The 26,233-nt window shown below is 45.7% G+C and overlaps 2 long non-coding RNA genes and 1 other non-coding gene across 4 annotated transcripts; 2 read left to right on the forward strand and 1 right to left on the reverse strand.

Moving 5' to 3' along the window:
* Positions 1–1,133: 1,133 nt before the first annotated feature.
* LOC140605091 (uncharacterized) lies at positions 1,134–10,271 on the reverse strand. The gene is made up of 3 exons (XR_012007841.1): positions 9,863–10,271; positions 9,429–9,666; positions 1,134–2,274 (listed from the first exon to the last, which is right to left on the reverse strand). It is a non-coding gene; the product is annotated as an uncharacterized lncRNA (long non-coding RNA).
* Positions 10,272–12,084: 1,813 nt separating this feature from the next.
* Positions 12,085–22,680, forward strand: LOC140605092 (uncharacterized). 2 transcript variants are annotated; one of them, XR_012007843.1, is made up of 4 exons: positions 12,335–12,703; positions 12,809–12,988; positions 20,570–20,770; positions 22,484–22,680. It is a non-coding gene; the product is annotated as an uncharacterized lncRNA (long non-coding RNA). The 2 variants fall into 2 exon arrangements; XR_012007842.1 differs by lacking the exons at positions 20,570–20,770; positions 22,484–22,680 and having other exon boundaries at positions 12,085–12,703; positions 12,809–13,126.
* TRNAY-GUA (transfer RNA tyrosine (anticodon GUA)) lies at positions 17,534–17,605 on the forward strand. The gene has a single exon. It is a non-coding gene; the product is annotated as a tRNA-Tyr (tRNA).
* Positions 22,681–26,233: the final 3,553 nt, after the last annotated feature.

Consider the following 26,233-nt stretch of genomic DNA (forward strand, 5'->3'; position numbering starts at 1 on the left):
CTCGGGGTTCGGCGCGCGGCGGCGGCGCAAACACGGGCCCAGCTCCCCCGAGGCCTGCAGCTGCTGCGGGGAGAGCGGGAAGCGAGGCGCGGGGGGCCGCGGGGGAGGGCCGGGGCCGAGCCGCAGGCCCCCGAGCCGCAGGCCGCAGCGACCCTGCCGCGGGCCGCATCCCCTTGGCCGCTATCCGCGAGCTCCAGTCGCTGCTGCAGCGTGTGTGCACCGCGCCGCGGTGGACCTGGAGAAGCGCCCTGACCGTGGGCTGGACTTTTTGTTTGTCCTTTCATACGTTTTCAAGTATTTGTCTAGTTATTTCCAAGAGGTGGAATTGCCCTATCGAAGGCGAGGGACTTTTTTTTTTTTTTTTTTTAAGACTTTCGATGCATATTGCCAAACCTTTTTTCCAGAATGCCCACCAGTTTCTGCTCTTATCTGCGGGAAGTAGATCGGGCACCTGCAGGCGGGCACCTGCAGGCGGGGCTGGGCAGGGCGAGGCCGGCTCCTGCGGGGAGGGGAGGGAGGTTCACAACCGCCTGGCGTCGGAGGAACAGCCTGTGTGGTTCCGCGTAACCAGGCAAGGCTCTGGAGCGGTGACTGAGTCCTTGGGGGGCCCGACTCCCAATGCTTTGAGCAGCTGGAGGGAATCTCTGAAAATGCAGATTTGCCCATGGCCTGCCTTTGCACCCTAAGAGCAGTGGTTCCCCATTGCTCTTGGGGTAAAATCCAGAATTCTGACAGGGCCCACGAGGCCCTGCCTACTCTGCCGCCCTATCTGGGGCTGCGTATCAGCTTCCTAGAACTGCCATAACAAAGTACCACAAACTGGGTGGCTTTACACAACAGAAGTTGAAGGGGAATCTGTTCCTCACTTCTAGCTTCTGGGGGTTGCCAGCGTTCCTTGGCATCCCCTGGCTTATAGACGCTTTGCTCCAATGCCTGCCTCTGGGATCACGTGGCATCCTGCATGGTTGTGTGTGTGTGTGTGTCTTCGGTGTTCTCTCCGTGTCACTCTTTTTTATAGTCGGATTAGATTAAGGACCCACCCTAATCCGGTATGATCTCCTCTCAATTTAACTAATTATATATGCAGTGACTGTATTTCTTTTTTTTTAAGATTTTATTTATTTTATGTTTAAAGAGTTTTATTTATCCATGAGAGACAGAGAGAGGCAGTCACAGGCAGAGGGAGAAGCAGGCTCCACGCAGGGAGCCCGATGTGGGACTCCATCCCGGTCTCCAGGATCACATCCTGGGCTGAAGGTGGAGTTAAACTGCTTAGCCACTCCGGCTGCCCAATGACCGTATTTCTAAATAATGCAACATCCGGAGGTCCCTGGAAGGACATGACTTTGCGGGGACGCTACTCACCCCACAGGAGGTGGTCTCCCCTGACTCAGGCAGGCATCCTGGCCTTCTCTCCACTCTTTGGCTCAGACCTCCACCTGAGCCAGGCTCCTCCTGGATCACCCATTCCGCCTAACTTCCCTTTCTCCCACACAGTGTTATGGGGGTGTCACTGCCTCAGAGAAGCCCTTCGGAGCCCCTCCACAAACTAGGGTCACCCTGACCCATTTATGGGCTCATGGCAATCCTCATGGTCACCTGGGTGACAGTGTGTCTCCTGGGGACGTCTGTGGCTCCTCCACTGGAAAATCACCTCCGAGAGAACAGGACCCAGGTGGACAGAACAATAACAAACTGAAATTCATGGATTGACCCAGGGAAGCCTATTCCAACAGCAGGCCAGAGGCGGCAGGCCCTGTGTTGAGTCACTGCAGAGAGCCGGTGAGGGGCACAGTGGCTCCTGTGCACCGAGACAAACCGCATTCAGTGCAGGCCCACCTTGCCCCAGGTGGCCCAGGGAAACAAACCCACCATCTGACCTGCCCCACCTCGCTGACCTCTCCTTGGACCCCTGTCTGTGTTCCCCGTCCCTGAGCTGCAGCCACACTGGCACTGTTCACACCGCTGCCTGCTGCCCAGCTAGTCCCTGTGGGTGGGTGTTGTACCCGCAGCCCCGAGTGCTCAGCATCCACCGTTTACCCTCTGGCTTATTCGCACCTTGGCTCAAATTGTCACCTGACAACCTTTCGTCTCCCATCATCTTCTATCACATCACCCCGCTTCGTGTTCCTGTGGTGTCTTCCATATCTGCCACGATCCGTTCCTTTGTCTGTGTTCTTGTCTGTCACCCCACACCTCTCAGGACCCATGTTCCTCCAGGGCAGGGACCATATTTGCCTTGTTCACTGTTGAGCCCCGGTGCTAGCCTGGAACCTGGAACAGAGTGGGCGCTTACTAAGTATTCATTAAAGGATTGAAAGTTCCTTAAACCCCCCTAGTTTCTGCTTTTTCATCTCCAGAACGGGGGTAATCTTGGCTACTCACAGGAGATAATAACTGTACCCACCCTGAAGGGTCCTTGGAAGAATTAAATGGGAAAAGAGAGGTATGAGCAGTGCCTCTGACGTAGCAAACACTCCACATACACATATCTTAGATGGACACACAGCCTAACCACGGAGGAGGGCGAGATGGAGGATGAGGTGGTAAGTCTCCCAGACCCCCAGTGAGTCCACCCTCATGTTCTTCCAGTTGCCCAACCTTTACCACAAATAGATGGAAGCAGTGTGGTACTGTGGAACTAGCCATGGACTTGGACAGGGAGGCCTTGAAATTGAGTCTCTTGGAAACTTTCTGAAGCTGTGTCCTCCTCTTTAAAATGGAAGAACCTATTCCTAAAAAAGCTTAAATGAATTATATGTAAATTTATAATGCAAATTTCCCAAATGAGTATTCCATTGATTCTTTTGATCTTAAAGCAATTACTTATTAGTTATGTCAATAAGAAATGGTCTTGTAATTACTAGAAGGAAATAATTTTTTTTTTGAGAGAGAGAGAGAGATCATGCAGAAGCGGGGATGGGGGGCAGGGGTAAGGAGCAAGAGGGAGAGAGTCCTAAGCAGGCTCCTACCCAAGCACAGAGCCCGACCCAGGGCTCGACCCCAGCACCCTGAGATCATGACCTCAGCTGAAATCAGGAGTTGGACATTTAACCAGCTGAGCAACCAAGTGCCCCTAGAAGGGAATATTCTTTTTTTAAAAAAAGATTTTGGGGATCCCTGGGTGGCTCAACGGCTTAGCGCCTGCCTTTGGCCCAGGGCGCGATCCTGGAGTCCCAGGATCGAGTCCCGTGTCAGGCTCCCGGCATGGAGTCTGCTTCTCCCTCCTCCTGTGTCTCTGCCTCTCTCTCTCTTTCTCTCTCTCTCTCTCATAAATAAATAAATCTTTAAAATAAAATAAGATTTTATTTATGTACTTATTTGGGGGGCGGTTGGGGGAGCAGCAGAGGGAAGGGGACAAGCAGACTCCATGCTAAGCACAGAGCCCAACGCGGGGCTCAATTCCACAACCCTGAGATTATGACCTCAGCTAAAATCAAGAGTCGGAGGCCAATCGAGCCACCCAGGTCCCTCTAGAAAGGAATATTCTTAAAATTTATATTATTTATTGGTTTGGGGGTGCCTGGATGGCTCAGTCAGTTAAGTGTCTTGGGCTCAGATGGTGATCTCCAGGTGGGATCCAACCCCACATTGGGCTTCTTGCTCAGTGAGGAGTCTGCTTCTCTCTCTCTCTCTGCCCCTCCCCACTGCTCATTCTGTCTCTCAAATAAATAAAATCTTTTTTAAAATATTGGTTTTTCTGATTTTGAAAGTAATACATTTTATTGCAGAAAATTTTTTCTAATTTGATAGCTGAAAAATATTATAATGTTTCAATTTGTATTTCTTTGGTTTAACCAAGATTTATTCTGATTTACTGAGATTGAACACATCCTTGATGGCCTTTGTCATAATCTGTGGGCTCTTTACATGTAGAGGATATTAATTTGTAATATGGTGTCTATCATAAATTATGAGAATATTTTCCCAAGTTGCTGTTAACCTTTTTATTTTGTTCACATTTCTAACTTTTAATGCTTTTCTAGCCAAATCTATTGCTATATTCTATTGCGATTTCTTTCACTGGAATGCTTTCCTTGCTGTTCCAAAATCAGTTAGATATTCATTTATATTCTTTTACTTTTATTTATTTAAGATCGAATGATTGATTTGAAAGAGAAAGAGAGAACAAGCACACCACAGTGAACGCGGTTGAGGAGGTTAGGGGAGTAGAGGGAGAGGGGAAGCAGATGCTGAGTCCCATGTGAGGCTCTATCCCAAGACCCCCCCCCCGCCCCCAGTCATGACCTGAGCCACCCAGGCACCCACTTACTTTTATTTATTTATACACAATGCTTTAATCCACTTGGACTTTGTTTTGATGCACAAGGAGAAGTTCAGGGGCACCTGGGTTGTTCAGCGGTTTGAGTGCCTGCCTTTGGCTCAGGTCCTGATCCTGGGGTCTCAGGATTGAGTCCCACATCGGGCTCCCCACAGGGAGCCTGCTTCTCCCTCTGCCTGTGTCTCTGCCTTTCTTTCTATCTCATGAATAAATAAATAAAATCTTAAAAAATAAAAATAAAAAAAATTTGAAGAAGTTTAGTTGCTACTTGAATACTTTTTCAGAAACAGCCAACTGAATTGTCCCAGTTTATAATTTACATAAACAGCTTTTTCTTTCTGAGCATCTATGACCCCTGTACTATCAGGCAGTAAAACCCAGTGGTTTGTTGTGTGGGCAAGCCAGACTGCGTGGGTTTGTGACCCCACTTTCTAATCATTGCAGGTTAGACTACTTATGTAAGATCTGGGTACCTCAGTTTCCTCATCTGTAAAATGGGCTTAACGATCGATCATAGCCCCATGGTTTGGGGTTGTCACCAGTGGAATGACTGCTGATAAACCCTTGTGATTATTCTCCTACACTGGTCGATCTCCCCTCGCGGTTCCCCATGTCTGGCATTCGGGTGTTCTGTCTTTAGGCTGTTTACAGCTGTGTGTTTGAGTAAACGTCCTCAGATCTCCCAGGACAAGCCCTGCAACATAGCTCCTGTCGTTGTCACAATTCTCATGGCTTAGGGCACCTACTGTTTCATTCCCTGGGCCTGGTCTCGCAGGTACAGCGCAGGCCAGGAGAGGAGAGTGGAGCGAGGGCCCTGGGTGAGGAACAGGGGGAAGAGGAGGAGGAGGAAGGTGGAGGGGAAAATGGGCCCCAGGGGGCAGATGAGAGTAGCTGCTGGACGGAAAACCAGGTGGCGCGTGCTCCAGAGCCAGTGTGCTGAGCGAGGCAAGGGGCTCCGGGGGGCTGGGTCTCCACGTCTAGGCAAGGAGAGGGTCCCCGCACCTCTGCTGCCTCTGCCTGTGGGCGCCAGACCCAGCGATCCACCCAGCTCAGGTAAGGGAGCCAGCTGGCGTTCAGAGCAGAAAGGCCAGTTCAGAAGGAAGCTGGAGGCACGGAGGCCACAGAGGCTGGCAGGCCCGGGTTGGTTGTGTGGGAAGAAGACTGTGTGAGAGACACAAAACAAGTGTACCTGGGACATAGCTCAGGGTCAGAGCACTTGACTGCAGATCTAGAGGTCCCTGGTTCAAGTCCAGATGTTCCCTATAAGGGCTGCATGTTTTAGCCCACATTCTGGCTGCAAAGCAGGTCAGAAAGCACCACCCTGGTCCATTCTGCCCTGTCCTGCCCCCACCCATGAGGTCCAGCCCAGAAGTAGACTATGAGCTATATACCTAAGTTTATATTTGCCAGTAGCCACGTGAAATAAAACAGAGCTCGAATGGCTGAAGAGAGTCAACAGGTACACACTTCAGCTATAAGTCGGTCCTGGGGTGTAAGGTAGAGCGTGGTGGCTGTAGAGAGTAGACTTTCTTTTCCTCAAAGATTCTATTTATTTATTTATTTATTTATTTATTTATTTATTTACTTATTCATTCATTCATTCATTTACAGAAAGCCTACAAGGGGGGGAGGGGCAGAGGAAGAGAGAGAGAGAATCCCAAGCCGACTCTGCACTCCAGGGGCTGGAGGAGGGTCTCCAGCCACCACCCCAGATCATGACCTGAGATGAAATCTAGAGTTGGGAGCCCAACCAACTGAGCCATCCAGGCATCCCTAAGAGAATAGATCTTAAAAGTTCTCATCACAAGGAAAAAGTGTATATAACTATATAGCTATATATTTTTATGGGTGATGGATGTTATAGTTGATGGATGGATAGTTACAGGAGCTGGATGTTAACTAGACTTATTGTGGTGCTCATTTCACAGTATAGACAAATATTTAATTATTATATCATACACCCTAAACTAACACAGTGTTATATCGATTATATTTCAACAAAAGTTGGAAAACTTTTAATTTTCAAATTTTAAAAATATAAATAAAACATACATTTTAAAAATATAATAAATAAAAATATATAATTTTAAAAATATAAATAAAATATATAAGTAAAATAAAATCTTTACAAATAAAATAAATTTAAGATAAAAATAATTTTTAAATGAAAATAAATTTAAAAACAAATAAAAATTTATAAATAAAGTAAAAAGAAATTAGTGAAACTGATTTCCATATTTTATTTTATTTTTAAAAATTTTTATTTATGATAGTCACAGAGAGAGAGAGAGAGAGAGGCAGAGACACAGGCAGAGGGAGAAGCAGGCTCCATGCACCGGGAGCCCGATGTGGGATTCGATCCCGGGTCTCCAGGATCACGCCCTGGGCCAAAGGCAGGTGCCAAACCGCTGCGCCACCCAGGGATCCCTGATTTCCGTATTTTAATGCAAGATATCAAAAACACTATAATTTCAACATGTAATCAGTATTAACATTTATAAACATGTAATCAATATAAACATTTATAAACATTATAAATTTGATACTATATGTTTTGTGGAACTTTTGGACTCTTTGAAATCTGGTATTCAGTTTCCTCCTAAAGCACCTGTCAATCCAGACCAGCCACCTGTAGATGATAGGCAGCCTCCTGAGCGTGGGAGGCTTCCTTGTCTTCTTGCAGTTTCTAGGGGACAGGTGGCTGTGGGTATGGGTGTGCTGGTCAGGGTACAAAGAGGCTCCTCTTGCTCCCCAGAGTGTGGTGGGCTGCTCCACCAATTACAGAAAAGAGATTGCAGTAGGCAGGTGGCTCTGGGAGAGGGTAGGAAAACCCAATGAAAATGGCTCTGGGAGGGGGTAGGAAAACCCAATGAAAATGCTTTGATACAACTGCTGAGGTCACTGGTAAGCTTGAAGCAAACTATGCTAATTAAAGAGTATTCTTTGTGCTAATCTTTTTGTATTGCAATATGTAAGTATTTTAGTCACAAGATTTTCATAGGTATTGACTCTTTGCTTCCATTCAAAGTACATTTCTTCCACACGATATTCATAAGACAAATATTTTCACAAAAATATTTATAATACAAAGCTCTTCAAATGAGTATGATGTAGGAGCATGAGTACAGTGGTGGCTAACTCTTATTCTATCACTTACTCTGGAATTTGGGACAAGTTGCTTAATCCCCTGTGTCACTGTCATTCTCCATGAGGATGGTGATACTGGTGGTGAGGATAGTACTGCCACAAATGGTTTTTAAATTACATATATAGGGATGCCTGGGTGGCTCAGCAGTTTAGTGCCTGCCTTTGGCCCAGGGCGTGATCCTGGAGTCCCATGTCAGGCTCCTGGCATGGAGCCTGCTTCTCCCTCTCCTGTGTCTCTGCCTCTCTCTCTCTCTATGTCTATCATAAATAAATGAATCTTTAAAAAATAAATAAATAACATATATATGTGTGTATGTTACACACACACACATATATATATATAGAGAGAGAGAGCTCTTAGAATAGTTTAGTACATTAGAAGTGTTCAATGAACATTAAGTCTAGTTCTCCCAGGCGGCTTGGGTATAGCTACCAAAGTGAGAAGTCCTGAGCAGGTCTGTTAGCCCAGGCAGGGAGCATAGCCCAGGGGTAGAGCACTTGCCTCTGGATTGCAAGGTCCCTGGTTCAAGTCCAGAAGCTCTCTATGATTATCCCAAAATTCCTTCTAGCCTGCTGTTGTCTAGCTCACAGCCTGACATGTGTGCAGAGACTTTGGGTCTTGGGCTCCAGGATTGCCTTTCTCCAAGGACTGGGGGTGGAGAGTTCTCTTCTTATAGAGAGAAATGGTTGCGGGCAAGTAAATGCCATTATTTATATTAAATTACCTGAAAAAGCAAGTGTGTGTAGGTTATGCTACCATTTGTGTTAATAAAGTCTGAGAGAGCCTATGTGCTAATTACTCACGGGTACAGACTATGGAAGATCGTGAAAGAAACTGTTAGTCTGGCTTTCCTCCAAGCACCAGAAGAGGGAGGTTGTCAGATGAGTAAGCAGGAGAATCTTGACTGCCTACATTTTTCACATTTTATTCTTTCAATCTATTTATTTATCCTTTTGTATTTCTGGAGGGGGCTCCTGGGGGGCTCAGTTGGTTAAGCCACTGCCTTCAGCTCGGGTCATGACCTCAGGGTCCTAGGATGGAGCCCTCCACGGTGGGGCTCTCTGCTCCTTGGATGTCTGCTTCTCCCCCTCCCTCTGTCCCTCTACCTGGCTCATTCTCTGTCTCTGTCGCTCTCAAATAAATAAATAAAATCTTTAAATTATAAAATATATCTATTTTTTAATATATCTATTTCTAGTTTTAGGTTCATAGCAAAATTGAGAGGAAGGTACAGGAATTTCCCACATACCCCTGCATTCTGCTCCTCCCCCAGAAACCCCCACCATCTACATCCCCCACCAGCACCCCGTGTCTGTGACAGTGATGCCCATATGGTGACACGTCATAATCACCCATGGGTTTGGACAAACATACGATGACACACATCCATGGTTACAGTACCATGCAGTGTACTTTCACCCCCTAAAAGTCCCCTCTCCCTGCTGATCTCTCCTCACCCCCAGATCCTCTGGGACCACTGAACTTTTTACCCACTCCATAGTTTTGCTTTTTTTGGGAAGCCATTCAGTTTGCAGCTTTTTCAGACTGGCATCTTCACTTAGTAACAGGCATGTAAGCTTTCTCCACATCTTTTCCTGGCCTGTGAGCTCATTTCTTTTTGGGACTGAGTAATAATCCCATTGTGTGGATGTACCACAGTTTATTTATCCACTCGCTTCCTGGGGGACAATTGCTTCCAACTGCATACTTTTTTTTTTTTTAAGACTTTATTTATTTATCCATGAGAGACACAGAGAGAGAGGCAGAGACACAAACAGAGGGAGAAGCAGGCTCCATGCAGGGAGCCCAACGTGGGACCCAATCCCGGGTCTGAATCCCGCCCTGGACTGAAGGCGGCCCTAAACCGCCGAGCCACCCAGGCTGTCCCCAGCTGCATACTTTTTGAACATTGAATCAAGTGAATTCTGCGAGTTCAGTATTTATCTTTTTAAAATAAAATTTACAACTTAAAAATAAATTATATGAGGTCTCACCCACCAACATCGGCGGTGAATCCAGCAGGGGTCTCTTGGAATGTCCTCCCTGTTTCTGCTGTGTTTTGCCAGGATCCCCAGTGTGGACAATCTGCACCAAGGTCCACTCCTCAGCCAGGTCTGCTCCGGCCTCTTCCAGGCAAGCAGCTCCTGTGGGGCTTCCTTCCCTAAGGCCTGAGCCCTGGCGCTGCCCAGCTCTCACTGGTCAAATCTGGAGGTTGCTAAGGCATGGATTCGTTATTCTGAAAATTCATAAGGAAAAGGAAATAATCAAGCATTTGTTCTATACCTTTGTATTAAATATGTTCCAACAGAACCAAATAGCTGATAAAAGATACCTTTCCTTACAGAAGAATTTGAGCTAAGAGGTAGAGAATTGGAATAAAATCACTTGCAGCTCCTAATGATATAGATGCTAAAACCATGAGATAGGGGTACCTGGGTGGCTCAGCGTTGAGCATCTGCCTTCCTCTCAGGGCATGATCCTGGGTCTTAGGATCGAGTCCTGTAGGGCTCCCCACAGGGAGCCTGCTTCTCCCTCTGCCTGTGTCTCTGCTTCTCTCTGTGTGTCTCTCATGAATAAATAAATAAAAACTTTAAAAAATAAAATAAAACCATGAGATAAATGTTTGCTGGGGAAATTGACAAAGTTAACAACACCTCAACACACCAGTTCATCCTGACTTCACAAATAGAGAAACAAGCAGACACAAGAGCATCCCTATACAAAGGAAGAATACAGTTCTTCCAGTGACATCTTCTTAGACTCCTATCAAGCCTCCATCTCTAAAGAGCTTGGCCATGTTGAAAATTGTTAAAGCTGAATACGATGGCCAGTTTTATGTCAACTGACTGGGTCACAAGGGACATAGATATTTAGATAAGCATTATTTTGGGGTGTGCTTGTGATGTATTTCCAGATGACATTAGCATTTGGATCAGTCAAACCCAAGTGAAGCCAACCCCCCCACCCCCACCCCAGGGCCCATGAGCATCATGCGATCCATTGGGGGCCTGAATAGAACAAAGAGGCAGAGGCAGGGCAAGTCATCCTCTCCCTATTTAAGCTGGAACACTGACTTCTCCTGCCCCAAACTAGAACTTACATCAGCAGCTCTCTAGTTCTACAAAGGCCTCACTTCCTTGCCTGTGGGCTTGGACTAGAACCCCATCACCAGCCTTCCTGTGTCTGTAGTTTGCAGATGGGCAATCACGGTTATCTCAGCCTCCCACATCACGTGAACCAATTCCTGATAATAAACCTCTCTCTCTCTCTACCTCCACACCCCCCACCCCATTGCTTCTGTTTCTCTGTCTCTGTGGAGACCCCTGACCACTACATGGAATGATGGGTGTCCCTGCTTTTGTATATATTTGAGGTTTTCCATAATAAAAAATTAAAAATCCCTCTCCATAGGAACCATAGGAAGATAAGTATTTTTAAATGACACAGAGGGAAATGAATTATGCTCCCCAATTTTAAAAAAAATACTCTTTTCATCTTCTGGTTCTGGTTAGGTTTCGTATCTTCCATTAATAAACGGTGAACTGGCGTGTGAGGAGGGAGGACAACTGACTATATTCCTCTTGGCACCATGGAGATAGGCTGACTTCTCAAAAGGAGCTTTGCTGAAAAGCAAGGGGAAGCGCGGAAGCATGTTTCTAGAACCAGTCACTATGGTTTCAGACTCATTAGCAGTGCCAGGAGCATCACTAGCAACGCAGGACGAGGTAACAAGTGGATGGACAGGTCGATGAGTGTGTCCCCGCAGCCAGCTGGGCTCCTGCCTCAGGGGTGATGAAGTGACTCATCTTGCCCACAGATTAGGGGGGAAAGAATTTCCCTACTGCTCCCAGGACCCATCCCACTTTGGTTTATACTTAGGATGGTGATACCCCTAAAACTTGAAGAGAGTATCGCCCCAGGAAAGTGAAATTAGAATCAGTGCACAATGGATGGGACTGGCCATGGGTAGAAGTGACCCCAAGAGACATGTTTTTGAGAAGGAGCACTCGATATGACGACTTTTTTTTTAAATTTTTATTTATTTATGATAATCACACAGGGAGAGAGAGGCAGAGACACAGGCAGAGGGAGAAGCAGGCTCCATGCACCGGGAGCCGGACGTGGGATTCAATCCCGGGTCTCCAGGATCGCGCCCTGGGCCAAAGGCAGGAGCTAAACCTCTGCGCCTCCCTCGATGTGACTTCTTGAGACGGGAGGGAGTATCAGTAAAAGGGAGCTACGATCTCAGTAAGTGCATCAGAGCCTAGCAGCCTGCAGTAGCAGGTGATGAGCTGGTATCTCCCAAATATTTCAGGAGAGAAATCACACAGGAAGGAATGGCTGATGTTTTATCTAGCCCTGCCATGCAGAGACACGATTCACTCTGTGCTTTAAAAAAAAAAGAAAAAATCTTGGGACACATGGGTGGCTCATTGGTTGAGTATCTATCTGTCTTTGGCCCAGGGAGTAATCCCAGGTCCTGGGATTGAGTCCCGCATTGGGTTCCCTGCAGGGAGCCTGCCTCTCCCTCTGCCTGTGTCTCTGCCTCTCACTCTGTGTCTCTCATGAATAAGTAAATAAATAATCTTAAAAAAATAAAAATTAAATTTAAAAACCTTGCAATGTGGTTAGAAGCTTTAGTCTCAGAGTTAGAGTGGCTGGACCCCTGAATTTCTCTAAGCTTTAGTTTCTTCATCTGCAGAATGGGGGTAATAATTGTACCCAGCTCAGGGTTGACATGAAGCCAAAAGACGACAATTCACAGAATCTATTCCCCGCTGAGTCACAGGAAGACCCCTGCCAGAGCTGTCTTGTCAGGATGAGGAGTCATGGGGTCAGTGGAGGGGAGACAGACAGCCGAGTCTTCCTATGGTTCAGGTGTGGCTGGTCATAATGGGGATGGTAACCAGGACTTCCTGCCCCTCTGGCCCCTATCCCCCTGCTACCGCCCCCCTGCCCCAGGCAGCCAGGGAGAACTTGTGTCCTTCGTACCAGAGGGAAGGGATGAGCCCTACCTTTCTAATTCCAGCAGTCTGGGCACTGGGGGATCCAGAGAAGAAAGATCAGCACTAGAGCAGCTGACTGTGTCCCAGCATGGGAGACCCACATGGCCATGGTGGCCAGGACCAGGGAAGCAAGGAGAAGATGCAGAGGGGACCAGCATGGGATCAGAAGGTTCCTGAGCTCACCATACAGCCAAGACCATGGGGCAGACCAGATGGCCCCCCGCCCCTGCCCCAAAGGCCGAAGTACTCTAAAAGTCCCTTCAGAAGGTAGGTTCAGCACAGGGGAAGTGGTCGGGGACCTCAGAGTCGAGGGGTTAAATTTCTGTCATTCAGCAGGATGGGACACAAAAGAGAGATCAAATTGTTTTGTAGAAAAATGCAGTTACGTATCCTGGAGCCCTCAGTGTGGACCAAGATGCGCACACCCTTAGCAGGTCACAGGGTTGAGGCGCAAGATGGAGAAGGAGTGCATGTGTTCAGGGGATGGGGTGACAAGGACTCAGCCACCCAGTGAGGGTGACCAAGGACACCGAGATGCCCACTGCAATGGATGTGAGTATTCTGACCTCTGGAGAAGGGACAGTACTCTGGACTCGGAATAGAACACGAAAATGTTCTGCGGCCTGCGCAAAAACCCTCCAGAGCATCCAATTCCATTTGCTTTGATTGCAGCCTCACTCAGCAACCTTCTGACAGTTCACTTGGTTTCTGGGGGAACCTGGGGGGCATTCTGGCTTACGGAGGGAATACCCTCCTTTGAGAGTCTGATTCCGGAGGTCTCGGGAGCAGGTTAAATCAGGTTGCGTGTACAAGTTCAGGTCTCTGCTGTGCGCGTCTGGGAGCCAAGCTGCGTACCTTGATGGCCTCACTGAGGCCCACCGGTTGTCAGCGCTCAGGTGAGAGGCAGAGTCCCTGTCATGACCTGGCAGGACCACGGGGATGGAAGCGAAGGGGGAACACATGACAGCTGCCTGCCCGGAGTGCTCCCGGGAAGGGCTGCCTGGGCTGCTTCACCAAGCCACGTCCTTGAAGCCTGACATTTCACTTTTAGGAATCGTGAGAAGTGGGCAAATGTGTGCTTATGTGCATCAGAGCCTTGTTTATAATCCTGGGGGGGAAGATCATCCACTTAACAACACTCTTGACTCTTATTTCTTTTTAAAAAAGGCAGACTGCCGCAGATAGCAGCTCATTTGTATGTGTCTGGAGTCCTGGGAGCTTGACTAGCCTACATCCTCCTACAGACGGAGCCGAGCCCTGGTTTGGGGGTTCTAGCACAGGGAGCTCGGATGCCCTCGAGCAAGGAGCCATCCTCCTCTATGGCAAAGGCCAGTCTCACTCCAGAATCATCTCAGTACAAGTGTAGAAAACCCCATCCAGTCGTACAGGACAATGTAACTGAGAAAGACTCAAACAGAAATGCAACGGTGGCTCAATATTCGAAATGCATCAGCCATGGAGCAGGGGCTCTTTTTTTTTTTTCAAGATTGTATTTATTTATTCATGAGAGACAGAGAGACAGAGAGAGAGAGAGAAAGAGGCAGAGACACAGGCAGAGGGAGAAGCAGGCTCCACGCAGGGAGCCCGATGCGGGACTCGATCCCAGGACCCTGGGATCACGCCCTGGGCCGAAGGCAGATGCTCAACTGCCGAGCCACCCAGGCACCCCTGGACAGCAGCCCCTGACAAGTGTGGAGGTGGGTGCCCAGAGAAGGTGCTCGGGCAGCTTCCCAGGAGACATGACAACGTGGGAGCACAGCTCAGGGTGGGAGTAGAGCTCAGGGGTGGAGCATTTGAGTGCAAACCAACAGGTGCTCGGTCCAGATCCCGGTGTCTCTACGCAGTGGACCGACCGCTCCGGTGGAAGGACAGCCTTGAGACCCGCCAGGCCCAGCCTCCTGGAGTCTACATTCCCAACAAGTAGTAGAGACTCCAGTGTGTTCTGTTTACCTCCTCAGCCACACTCATTTCCTGAAGGGAGAGAGGAAATCTGCCCTAGGCTTTTTCGGTGCTTCCCTCGTGCCTAATTATTACCATCCTGGTTTTATTTGTTTACACCAAGCTAGCTTCAAAAAAATTGAATCGGAGGCAGCTTGCAATAAAAGGTACCATAAAAGTCCAACCGGTCAAACAAGGATAAACAGGACTGGTTTCCATGAAGTAGCCAAAATCATGGTGACAAAGAAGCGTAAGGATGGGTGTCAGGGGGCAGGGGGTAAGGAGTCATTGATTAATGGGGTTTCAGCTTGGAAAGACGAAGGAGATCAGGAGACGGGTGGTGTTGCACAACCGTGTGAAGGTACTTGAGGCCCCTGAACTGTACACTTCAACATGGATAAGGCAATACATATTATGTTATGTATCTTTTACCATGGATTTTTCAAATCGAAGGGGAGAAAAAGGCAAGGGCTGAACATTTAGGAGAGGAAGTAAGTGATTATTCCTGAGAGCCCAGGTTCGGAGAAGTGACTCTAGCTGAATATAAAACTCATCTCTAAGCTTCCTCTAATCAAACAGGAGTGGAAACAGACCAACTTACCAACAGGGTGAAATATTTCATTAGCTCTGAAAAAACAGCAGGTATTCATAGGAGAGGTCTTGATAGATGGAATGCTGGAGAGATGGTTATTGACAGGGCAGCCACGTACGGATGCACAGGTTGTGTACTATACAACTCCACCAATTACATAGGACCCTGCAGATATGCAGTATAGTGACCTAGATATTGGCCACATTTTATCCCCTTTACAAAAAAAAAAAAAGTAGAAACTGTGAAACACACACATATGTATAAATGTGCAAGTGTGTATGTATGCGTGTAAGTTTGCATGTGTGTGCGGAAGGGGGCAGAGCTCGCCAGTTAACTAGCCGATATACATCCTTCCCTCTTTTATACCTGGTTTTATACCAAGCAGTATGTCCCACCCAAAAGACCACATTTCATGGCCTCTCTTTGGCTAAGGGAGGCAAAGAGGGATAAAATGCAGTCATTGGACAAGACTTCTGAGAAAATTTTAGAAAAGGTTATGTCCCTTTTTTGACCTTTATTCCTGCTTCCTACTTGGAGCATAGATGTGATGACTGGAGCACCAGCTGCCAACATGTACCATGGATCAACCTTGAGGATGGGATCCACATTTCAAGAAAGGCTGACCAGAGAGAGCTAAAAGGAGCCTGTGTCCCTAAAGACACCCTGGAGTGGCCATGCCAGTCCTGGTCTGCTCACCTCCACACCCCCTTTACAAAAGAAAAGTGTGTGTGCCTAGCTTGTTTACACCACAAAGGAGATGTGTTTATACCACAAATCAAGATGAGTCAGAAGGCTCAAGCCCTTTCCCTATCAATGACCAACAAGACCAATGAGTACTAGCTCAGTGTAGGTCTGAGTTACTCATTAGAAGGAGGCTCTTCTAACGAGGCCATGTCCTTGACCAGGAACTACCCCTGGTGCAGTCACTCGGGTGCTCCCAAGGCCTTCCCAGTGCTCCCATGACAATGTATGGCAGCACAAGGAAAGATCCCTCCAAGGGCGCACTTTCTGTGGTGCACCCGGCTCTGCCTGGTCCAAGCCCACCTCTCTATGGAATAGAGAGAGCTCAGGGGCACTGTGCATCGGGCTGCTTCCTTGCCTGTGAACTCTCCCAGGAACTCCCTGTCTTTCCCACTAGAAATGCATGGTACTGTAGTGAGTCTATACCATCCGGCACAATGACACTCTTGTTTCTGGCCCGTTGCTAAGCCACTGAACGCAGCTGCTAACTGGTGGGGTAGGATTCTCCTGCCGGCTGGAAAAGGCAGCTGTACAGTGGGGCTCACATAACTATCATCACAGAGTCAGAAAGTCATCTCTGTATTCTGGAGGAGTTCATGGTCAGCACATCCTTGAGGCTAGTGCCCATCAGTATAAGAGCTGCCAAAGTGAGCAAGAGCCTGGTGCCCTTCAAAGTGTTGTCCAGGGCCTCTCCCTCTCCCTCTGCCTGTGTCTCTGACTCCCTCATGTGTCTCTCATGAATAAATAAATAAAATCTTAAAAAAAAGTCGGGCATGCCTGGGTGGCTCAGTGGTTGAGCGTCTGCCTTGGGCTCAGGGAGTGATCCCGGGATCCTGAGATCAAGTCCTGCATTGGGCTCCCCACAGGGAACCTACTTCTCCCTCTGCCTGTGTCTCCGCCTCTCTCTCTCTGTCTCTCGTGAATAAATAAAATCTTAAAAAAAAAAAAAAAAAAGTGTCCATAAGCTCTCTGTTGCTGCTTGGAGATTCTGCAACAATCAAGTGTTCACCAGCTCTGGCGCTGTGGGTCTCAATGTCCACAAGCCCAATGCACGGGTATTGAGCCACGATAGATCTTAAGAAAAATACAACTGATCCCTCACTGCAGAGAGTAGGAAAAGCTTCACTCAGAGATGCATTTGTCAGCAGGGTGGGACAGAAGGCACTTCAGGATTTAGCTCCCTGTGTCAGTCAGAGCCCTCAGGTCCAGCCCGCAGAAGCCAGATGGAGTCTCAGATGTACGTTACAAATATATATGTCACCGAGGAAGAGGCATGGAAAAGGAGTCTCCAAGCTCACCTTCTAGGAACGATGCCCCAAAGCAAGCTGCGCCCTCAGCAGACTGAGGAAACCACCATGACCCCTGGCACTGCCCAGCACTAGGCGCCAATCAGTTTCCGCCACAAACCAGCACATGCACCAACATCTGTTCCAAATGCTCAAGGCCCGAAAGGCAGACACTGGCACATCCTGACACCATCCTGACACAGCCCCCAAATCGCACACTATAAAGGATCAATCTGATTATATAAAAATGTAAACTAATATGACAAATTGAAAGGCTGGTGATGAACATTCTAGTCATTGCTCAGCGAGCACCGACTTACCCCTGAGCTTCATGTTCAGCCTGAAAACTAAGCCAGGTACAGATGTCATGGTCTCAGATGAAAACTTCACTGATCTTCCGAGCTGATGCCAAGAAGTGATGGTGCCTTTCTGGGAAAGGAGGATAGTTATGGCATGAGAGGGTGCATTTATAGTTGCACAGAACCAGCAGTCCTGTGGAAGTGTAAGGAGTTTATTAATTACACACCCTTTTTAGCATGAGGGGGTATAGCTCAGTGGTAGAGCATCTGACTGTAGGTCAAGAGGTCCCTGGTTCAAGTCCAGGTGCCCCCTTTGAAAACCCTACTTTTTCCTCCTTTATCCGAAATGACAAAATCGAGTTGTATAGACACCACCCTCTCGATCCCCAAACAGGTCGAGGCTGGCTTGGCCTATGAACCTGTACACACTTTCAGCCATTCTGTAGATCCAAGTTCCAATCGGGCCCTCAGCACCGCCTTGAAGATCAAGGACAAGACCAAATCCATCCCAAATGTCCTCTTTGAGGGTCTGTTTCCCCAGAGCCACAATGGTACCAATTCAGTATCATCCAGGGTCCAGTCCAGGGACAAAAGCTGCCTCTGTTATTTTAATAGAGAATTAATATAAATAATCATCAATGAGTGTATCAGTTTCTTAAAGCTGCTGTAACAAAGCACCACAAGCTGAGTGTGTAAAACAACAGAACTTTATTGTCGCAGAGCTCTGGGGAGTCTGAAATCAAGATATGCACAGGGCAGTGCTCTCTCAGAAGAGGAGGGTCCTCCCTGTGCCTCTAGCTTCTGGTGTCCGGTGACAACCCTTGACATCCCTTGTAGATGAGGCACCCATGCAGCCTCTGCCTCTGTCTTCACAAGGCTGTCTCTCCCCGAGTATGTCTCTCCTCCTCCTACCAGGACCCCATCACACTGTGTCCTGCCCAACGCCGCTGTGACCTCATCCCACCTCGCTGTCTCTCCAGTGACCCGATCCAAGTGGTACTGAGGGAGATTTCAGCAGATCTTTTTGGCGATTCAACCCTTCATAAAGACAAAAAGGAGGGACCAAGTCTCACGGGGGTAGTACCTGTGAGAAGTCGGGAGAACACAGGAGGAGGATGAACTTTGGAACTCTTGCAGGTTTGGGGAGTTCCTCTGTGGATCCCAGCCTCAGATCTCTAGGGAGGCATTGGTGTCCCCAAAGAGTTGTGACAAGGCTGGTCCTGTGAGCACCAAACCACAGGCAGCAATCGCTATTGCTCCTGGGACGAGCTGTCGCTGCTAGGTGACAGTGGCAGGAACCAGAGCAGGCAGAGCAGGTGCTTTGTCCCGCTCCGACCTTCCAGTCTCCTTCTGAGAGCCCTACTGGGGACCAACTAGGAAGCCACTTGGCAAAGGACAAACATGGGGTACAGAGTCCCAGAGCCAGCATCGCAGAGCGGAGCACAGAAAGGGGGACTTGGAGCCTAAGGACAATCATTTCTTCAGGTGGCTCATCTCACCCAGTGGGCTAAGGGTTGAAGTCATGGAGATCTGAGGCAATGAGAGCGGGCTCTGCTTGCATCCGAGGGTGCAGCAATGCGTACAGAGCTCTGACCCATCCCCAGTCTGTGCATCTTCTGCCTTTTAAGGGGTGCATCCTGGGCCAGCCACTGGGCCTTGTGAGTCTGTGTTTTCAGGTGCTGAGCACAAAAACCACAATACAGATGTTACAATGGAGCCTTCCAGCCTTCAGGGAATGCATCCCAAGCGCTGCCCTCACCTGGGAACTGAAGATGGAGACCTTGCAGAGCAGTGGTGAGAAAGCAACATGTTGCTGCTTCTTCTGAGGCAGGCAGATGAGGTAGCTGTAAAGCAGGTCTGGCGACTCAGCCAACCGTGCTGAAGGGGCATCTAGGGTAGAAGCTCTGGGTGTGGCTGCTCAGGGAAAGGGTACCAATTGGATTTCACTGGTGTAGCAAGGGTTATAGCTCAGGGGTAGAGTATTTGACTGCAGCTCAAGAGGTCCTTAGTTCAAATCTGGATGCCCCCTAGCATTTTAGCCACTAGAGGTGATAAGGAAGTTCCAATGTCCTCTCCTCTTTGCTGAATCTGGTTTCTGAGTTTTCTTGCAAACCGCAGCAGGTAGCTCTGCTCAGGTGTTGTGTTTTTCCCCTCCTCTGATCTCCCCACACTCCCTTCACCTGGTCCCTGCACTCACCAGTGTGTACTTAGTCTCCAGGTTGAGGGTGAGGACTCTGTCCCTTGAAGGTAGCCAGAAGGAAATCTGAGATCATCTATAAAAGGATGATATTTCAGCTGCCATATGACTTATCAACAGTTGCAAAGGAAGCCAGAAAGCAGTACAATATCATATTCCGTATGTTGAGAGGAAATCACAGACAGCTTTGAATTCTATTCCCAGCCAAACTATTCTTCAAGAACAGACAAAAGTTGAGTTTGCTGCTAACAGACACTCATTAAAGCAATTTTTAAAAATATACTTTATTTTTTTTAAGATTTTATTTATTTATTCATGAGAGACAGAGAGAGAGAGAGAGAGGCAGAGACACAGGCAGAGGGAGAAGCAAGCTCCATGCAGGGAGCCCGATGTGGGACTCGATCCCGGGTCTCCAGGATCACACCCTGGGCTGAAGGCCGTGCTCAACCGCTGAGCTACCCGGGGCTACCCTAAAAATATACTTTAGAGGAAATAAAAATGATCCCAGAATGGGAGGTCTGAGACACAAAAAGGAACATTGAACAAAAAAAATATAGGATATGTAAATAAATCTAAAAATCATTGACAATATTCGTATCTAATTTACAAAGTTTTTTTAAAGATAAAACTAAAATACTAACAACAACATATAAGGAACAGAATGGTAAGAGTTGAGGTGTCTTTATGTAATTTGTGAGGAGGATAAAAATATCGATTAACATTAGAATTTTAAGATTTGAAAGTAGAAATTTCTACTGTATCACTTCAAAAGTTATAATTTTGTCATGCAAAAGGGGATAAGAGAATGGAGGGTATATGCTTGCCATCTCGCTAAACACCCATTAATTCTAATAATTTCTTTGTTGATTCTTTGGATTTCCTATGTGTATGCTCACACTAAGTAGTCAGCAAGTTTTATTTCCCTTGTTCCAAACCATATAGATTTTATCTTTTTCTTACCTTACTGTGCTTACTAGACCTCCATCGTAATGTTGAATAAGGGTGTTGATAGTAGATACCTTGACTCATTCTGATTTCTTTTTTTTTTAATTTTTTTTAATTTTTATTTATTTATGGTAGTCACACACACAGAGTGAGAGAGAGAGAGAGGCAGAGACACAGGCAGAGGGAGAAGCAGGCTCCATGCACCGGGAGCCCGACGTGGGATTCGATCCCGAGTCTCCAGGATCATGCCCTGGGCCAAAGGCAGGCGCTAAACTGCTGCGCCACCCAGGGATCCCTCATTCTGATTTCAAATAAAAAGCTCTCAGCATTTCATCAGTAAGTACATATCATGAACTATGCTTTTTGTAAGTGGTTTTTATTAAATTAAGGAAATTTTCTTCAATTTCTAGTTTGCAAAAATATTTTTTATCATGGATGGATGTGAAATTTTATCAAACCCCCTTTTTGCTTCTATTGAGAATCATATGGTTTTCCTCTTTTAGTCTAGTTACATGGTAAATTACACTCATTGCTTTTTATAAAATTAAACATACTTTGCATTCCATTTACAAATCCAACTTGGTGATGTCCTATCCTTTATATATATTAGTGAATTAGGTTAGATAATAATTTATGTAATTTTTTCTACCTATGGGGACCCCTAGGTGGCTCAGTGGTTAAACATCTGCCTTTGGCTCAGGGCATGATCCTTGGGTCCCAGGACTGAGTCCCGCATCAGACTCCCCACAGGGAGCCTGCTTCTCCCTCTGCCTATCTCTCTGCCTCTCTCACTGTGTCTCTCATGAATAAATAAACAAAATCTTCAAAAAATTTTTTTCTACCTATGTTTATGAGTGAAATTAGCCTTTGCATTCTTTATACTGTCTTTGTTGGGTTTTGGTATCAAGATTGTGCTAGTCTCACAAAAGGAGTTGTAGAAGATATATATCTTTTCTATTAGATTTTTATGTAAAAATACCTATTGCTTATTTAAAGTATGAGACAAAACTCACCAGTAAAACCATCCTGTCTCAATTTTTTGTGAAAATTTTCAAATAACAGTTTAAATAAAATAACTATTTACTCATTCATTTGGGGAATATAAATAATAGTGAAAGGGAATATAAGGGAAGGGAGAAGAAATGTGTGGGAAATATCAGAAAGGGAGACAGAACATAAAGACTCCTAACTCTGGGAAAAGAACTAGGGGTGGGAGGGGAGGAGGGCGGGGGGTGGGGGTGAATGGGTGACGGGCACTGAGGGGGACACTTGATGGGATGAGCACTGGGTGTTATTCTGTATGTTGGTAAATTGAACACCAATAAAAAATTAATTTATTTAAATAAATAAATAAATGAATAAATAAATAAAATAACTATTTAAAACTTAGAGGACTATTCAGCTTTTCTATTTTTCTTTTGTCAGTTTTGTTAAGTTGTAGTATTTTTAAGTTCTTGCTCAATTTCAGGATAGCATGGTGGCAAAGTCCTTGAACTCTTAAGACATAATGCAGGAGTTCAAATTATGGGTTCTAATTGAGTGGCCTCAGCGAAATTGATTAACTCCCTCAGCCTCAGTTTTGCCATATATAAAATGGGCATGATGATAGAAATGAGAACAAGAATAGTGCCTAGTTTGTAAAGACGCTACACAAATTAAATACATTAATATTTTTAAAGTATGTAAAATCATGCCTGCCACACAGTTAGTTCTTTGTTTGATTTTAAATTTTTTGTATATTATTTTTCATAATGTTAAATAATCGTTATTTTAAAGTCTAAAGAATCTATAGTTTTTCTTTTTGATTTCTGATATAGGTTTATTTGTTTCTCCTTTCTTATTTTTCTTATCAGTTTCACCAGATAATGTCAATAATGTCAATAATTTCTCTTCAAAAACCAACTTTTGGCTTTGTTAATCCTCTCTATAGCATTTGTTTTCTATTTCATTAATTTCTGCTCTTTATTTCGTCTCTCATAGTATTCTTTTATCCAGTTTTTCTAACTTCTTGAGGTGGATTCTTAGTTTATTTCTATTCTTCTTTTTCAGTATATTGCTCAAAGCTCTAAGTATTTCTCTAAATGCTGATTTACACATAGATCAATGGAACAGAATAGAGAATCCAGAAATGGGCCCTCAACTCTATGGTCAACTAATATTCAACAAAGCAGGAAAGACTATCCACTGGAAAAAGGACAGTCTCTTGAATAAATGGTGTTGAGAAGGGATCCCTGGGTGGCTCAGTGGTTTAGTGCCTGCCTTTGGCCCAGGGTGTGATCCTGGAGTCCTGGGATTAAGTCCCACATCAGGCTCCCAGCATGGAGCCTGCTTCTCCCTCTGCTTGTCTCTCTCTCTCTCTCTCTCTCTCTGTCTATCATAAATAAATAAATCTTTTTAAAAAATGGTGTTGTGAAAATTGGACAGCCACATGCAAAAGAATGAAACTGGACCATTCTCTTACACCACACAGAAGGATAAACTCAAAATGGTTGAAATATCTTAATGTGAGATAGGAATCCATCAAAATCCTATAGGAGGACACAGGCAACAACCCTTTTTGAACTTGGCCACAGCAACTTCTTGCAAGATACGTCTATGAAGGCAAGAGAAACAAAAGCAAAAATGAACTATTGGGACTTAATCAAGATAAAAAGCTTCTGCACAGCAAAAGAAACCATCAACATAACTAAAGGACAGCCTAGAGATTGGGAGAAGATATTTGCAAATGACGTATCAGATAAAGGGCTAGTATCCAAGATCTATAAACAACTTATTCAACTCAACAGCAAAGAAACCAACAATCCAATCCTGAAATGGGCAAAAGACATGAACAGAAATGTCACAGAGGAAGACATAGACGTGGCCAACAAGCACATGAGAAAATGCTCTGCATCCCTTACCATCAGGGAAATACAGATCAAAACCACAATGAGATACCACCTCACACCAGTGAGAATGGGGAACATTAACAAGACAGGAAACAACAAATGTTGGAGAGGATGTGGAGAAAGGGGAACCCTCTTGCACTGTTGGTGGGAATGTGAACTGGTGCAGCCACTCTGGAAAACTGTGTGGAGGTTCCTCAAAGAGTTAAAAATAGAACTTCCCTATGACCCAGCAATTGCACTGCTGGGGATTTACCCCAAAGATACAGATACAGTGAAACACTGGGACACCTGCACCCCGATGTTTATAGCAGCAATGTCCACAATAGCCAAACTGTGGAAGGAGCCTCAGTGTCCATCGAAAGATGATGGATAAAGAAGATGTGGTCTCTGTATACAATGGAATATTACTCAGCCATTAGAAATGACAAATACCCACCATTTGCTTCGACGTGGATGGAACTGGAGGGTATTATGCGGAGTGAAATAAGTCAGTTGGAGGACAAATATTACATGGTCTCATTCATTTGGGGAATATAAAAAATAGTGAAAGGGAATAAAGGGGAAAGGAGAGAAAATGAGTGGGAAATACCAGAGATGGTGACAGCACATGAGACTCCTAACTCTGTAAGGGGAGGTGGGTGGGGGATGGGGTGACTGAGTGATGGGCACTGAGTGGGGCACTTGGCTGGATGAGCACTGGGTGTTATACTATGTGTTGGCAAATCGACTCTACTAAAAAAATACAAAATATACTAAAAAATGCTGATTTAGTGTCCATCAATGGATGAATAAAGAAAGTGGCACACACACACACACACAGTGGAATATTATTCAGCCATTAGAAAGAAGGAAATTCTGCCATTGGTAACAACATGGGTAAAACTGGAGGGTATTATTAAATACCCAGGCACCCCTCATCCCAACGTTCTAATTCACCTATTTTCTCTTTGGCTGAAACCATTCACTGACTGTAACATGGAAATACTCTCTGAGTTTTAAATTTTAGCTATCAATTTTTAGATAACATAGATTCCTATGTTCTCTTTTCACATCTTCTTAGTTACTACTCATGCTTTCCAGCTTCCTATTGAAATTTTCAAGTTTTTCTCTTATCTTCTTGAAAATAGCAAGCACTGTTTTCTTACAGTGTGTTTCTGGCAGTTCTAGTACAAAAGGTCCCTGTGTTTAGTTCTATAGTCTGTTGTTTCTATTGATTTTCATTGATGGTTTTTGCCTCATTGGGTGCATAGTTATTTTGACTACATACTGAACATTGTATTTAAAAATGTATTTTTTAGAAGTAATTTGAAGGCCAGTTGAGATAATAATATCCTTTATTGCTTTTTCCAATATCTGAGGGATTCTAGCAGTCAGGACACCTTGATATAATATAAAGGCTTGAGTTTTCTGGGCCATCCAAATATCACAGAGACCAACCACAAATTCTTGCAGAGACTGTTTTCATTCTCTTTCTTTCTCCTCAGGGTCCTAGCCAAAAGCCAAAGATGGTTTTACCCATGTCCCTACTCTAGGTGAGCCCAGAATTCTGATTTCTATCCGCCTGGTCCTGAGAGACTTCCAGAAAGTCACTTAGCCTCTCCACTGCCTCTTCTGGACTGAATATCATGGTCAGGGCCACAGCAGCCTCTCATGGGAGCTTTTATCTTTCTGTTTCCCATGTGTTTTAAATTTCCACCTTATTTCCTATCTAACTAGTTTGTTTTTTGAGAGCTATCTATCATCTATCTATCTATCTATCTATCTATCTATCTATCTATCTATCTATCATCTATCTATTTATTTATTTATGAGAGACACAGAGGGAGAGAGGCAGAGACACAGTCAGAGGGAGAAGCAGACTCCCTGTGGGGAACCCCATGCAGAACTCGATCCCAGGACCCCGGGACCACACCACAAGACAAAGGCAAATGCTCAACCAGTGAGCCACTCACATGTCCCTCTTTTAGGTTTTCAATGAGATGTTGTAATATTTTCCCAGCTTTTTTATTTGTCCTCCTAGGAAAGATTAGTTCAAATTATCTTCTTCGTTAAGGAACATGGAGATTCCTCTGCAGGATTCTCTATACCAATTTTATGTTTTAAATATTTTGACTAAATTTTTTAAAAATTATTATATAAATTAGGGTCTACTTCTAGGCTTTCTCACCAAGGAGATACTGATGCAGGTTAAAAAACAAAGAGCAGTAGGAGAGAAAAGGGAGAATCAAGTGGTCTAAGCCTGTGGTGGAGGCAGCCCCTCTGAGAGATTCCCAGGGAGAGGACAGAGGCTCTGCTTTTGATATGCATTCTGACTCCGATGGCCACTTCTGGGAACTAGGAAGATGCATATCCATACCTCACAAGTGGTAGCAGTAGGAACAAAGCAATAGCCTTCTCTCTGGAGATTATGAGAAGGTTGAGAAAATGAGACATTAAGAGAAAGGAAGTGGGGGATCCCTGGGTGGCACAGCGGTTTGGCGCCTGCCTTTGGCCCAGGGCGCGATCCTGGAGACCTGGGATCGAATCCCACATCGGGCTCCCAATGCATGGAGCCTGCTTCTCCCTCTGCCTGTGTCTCTGCCTCTCTCTCTCTCACTGTGTGCCTATCATAAATAAATAAATAAAAAATTAAAAAAAAAAAAAAAAAGAGAAAGGAAGTGAAGGCTCCCTGCAGGCCAAGGAAGGCAAGAGTCTTTCCACGGAAGGTAGGAGTGGACTGAGCCAACCTCTTCAGTGAAATGTGATCCCTCTAGCTATTGTCTAGATGATACTCAGGGAAAGATTCTTGGAACTGGTCCTGGTGCAGAGCCTAAATTTGTATCCCAAGGCAAAGAACATTAATTTTAGTGATTATATGTGGGGAGAAGAGGCAGGATGCCAGGACCTGCTTCAGTAATTTAAAACATAAGGA

The sequence above is a fragment of the Canis lupus genome, chromosome 15 (genome assembly GCF_048164855.1).
Source record: "Canis lupus baileyi chromosome 15, mCanLup2.hap1, whole genome shotgun sequence".
NCBI classification, from domain to species: domain Eukaryota; kingdom Metazoa; phylum Chordata; class Mammalia; order Carnivora; family Canidae; genus Canis; species Canis lupus.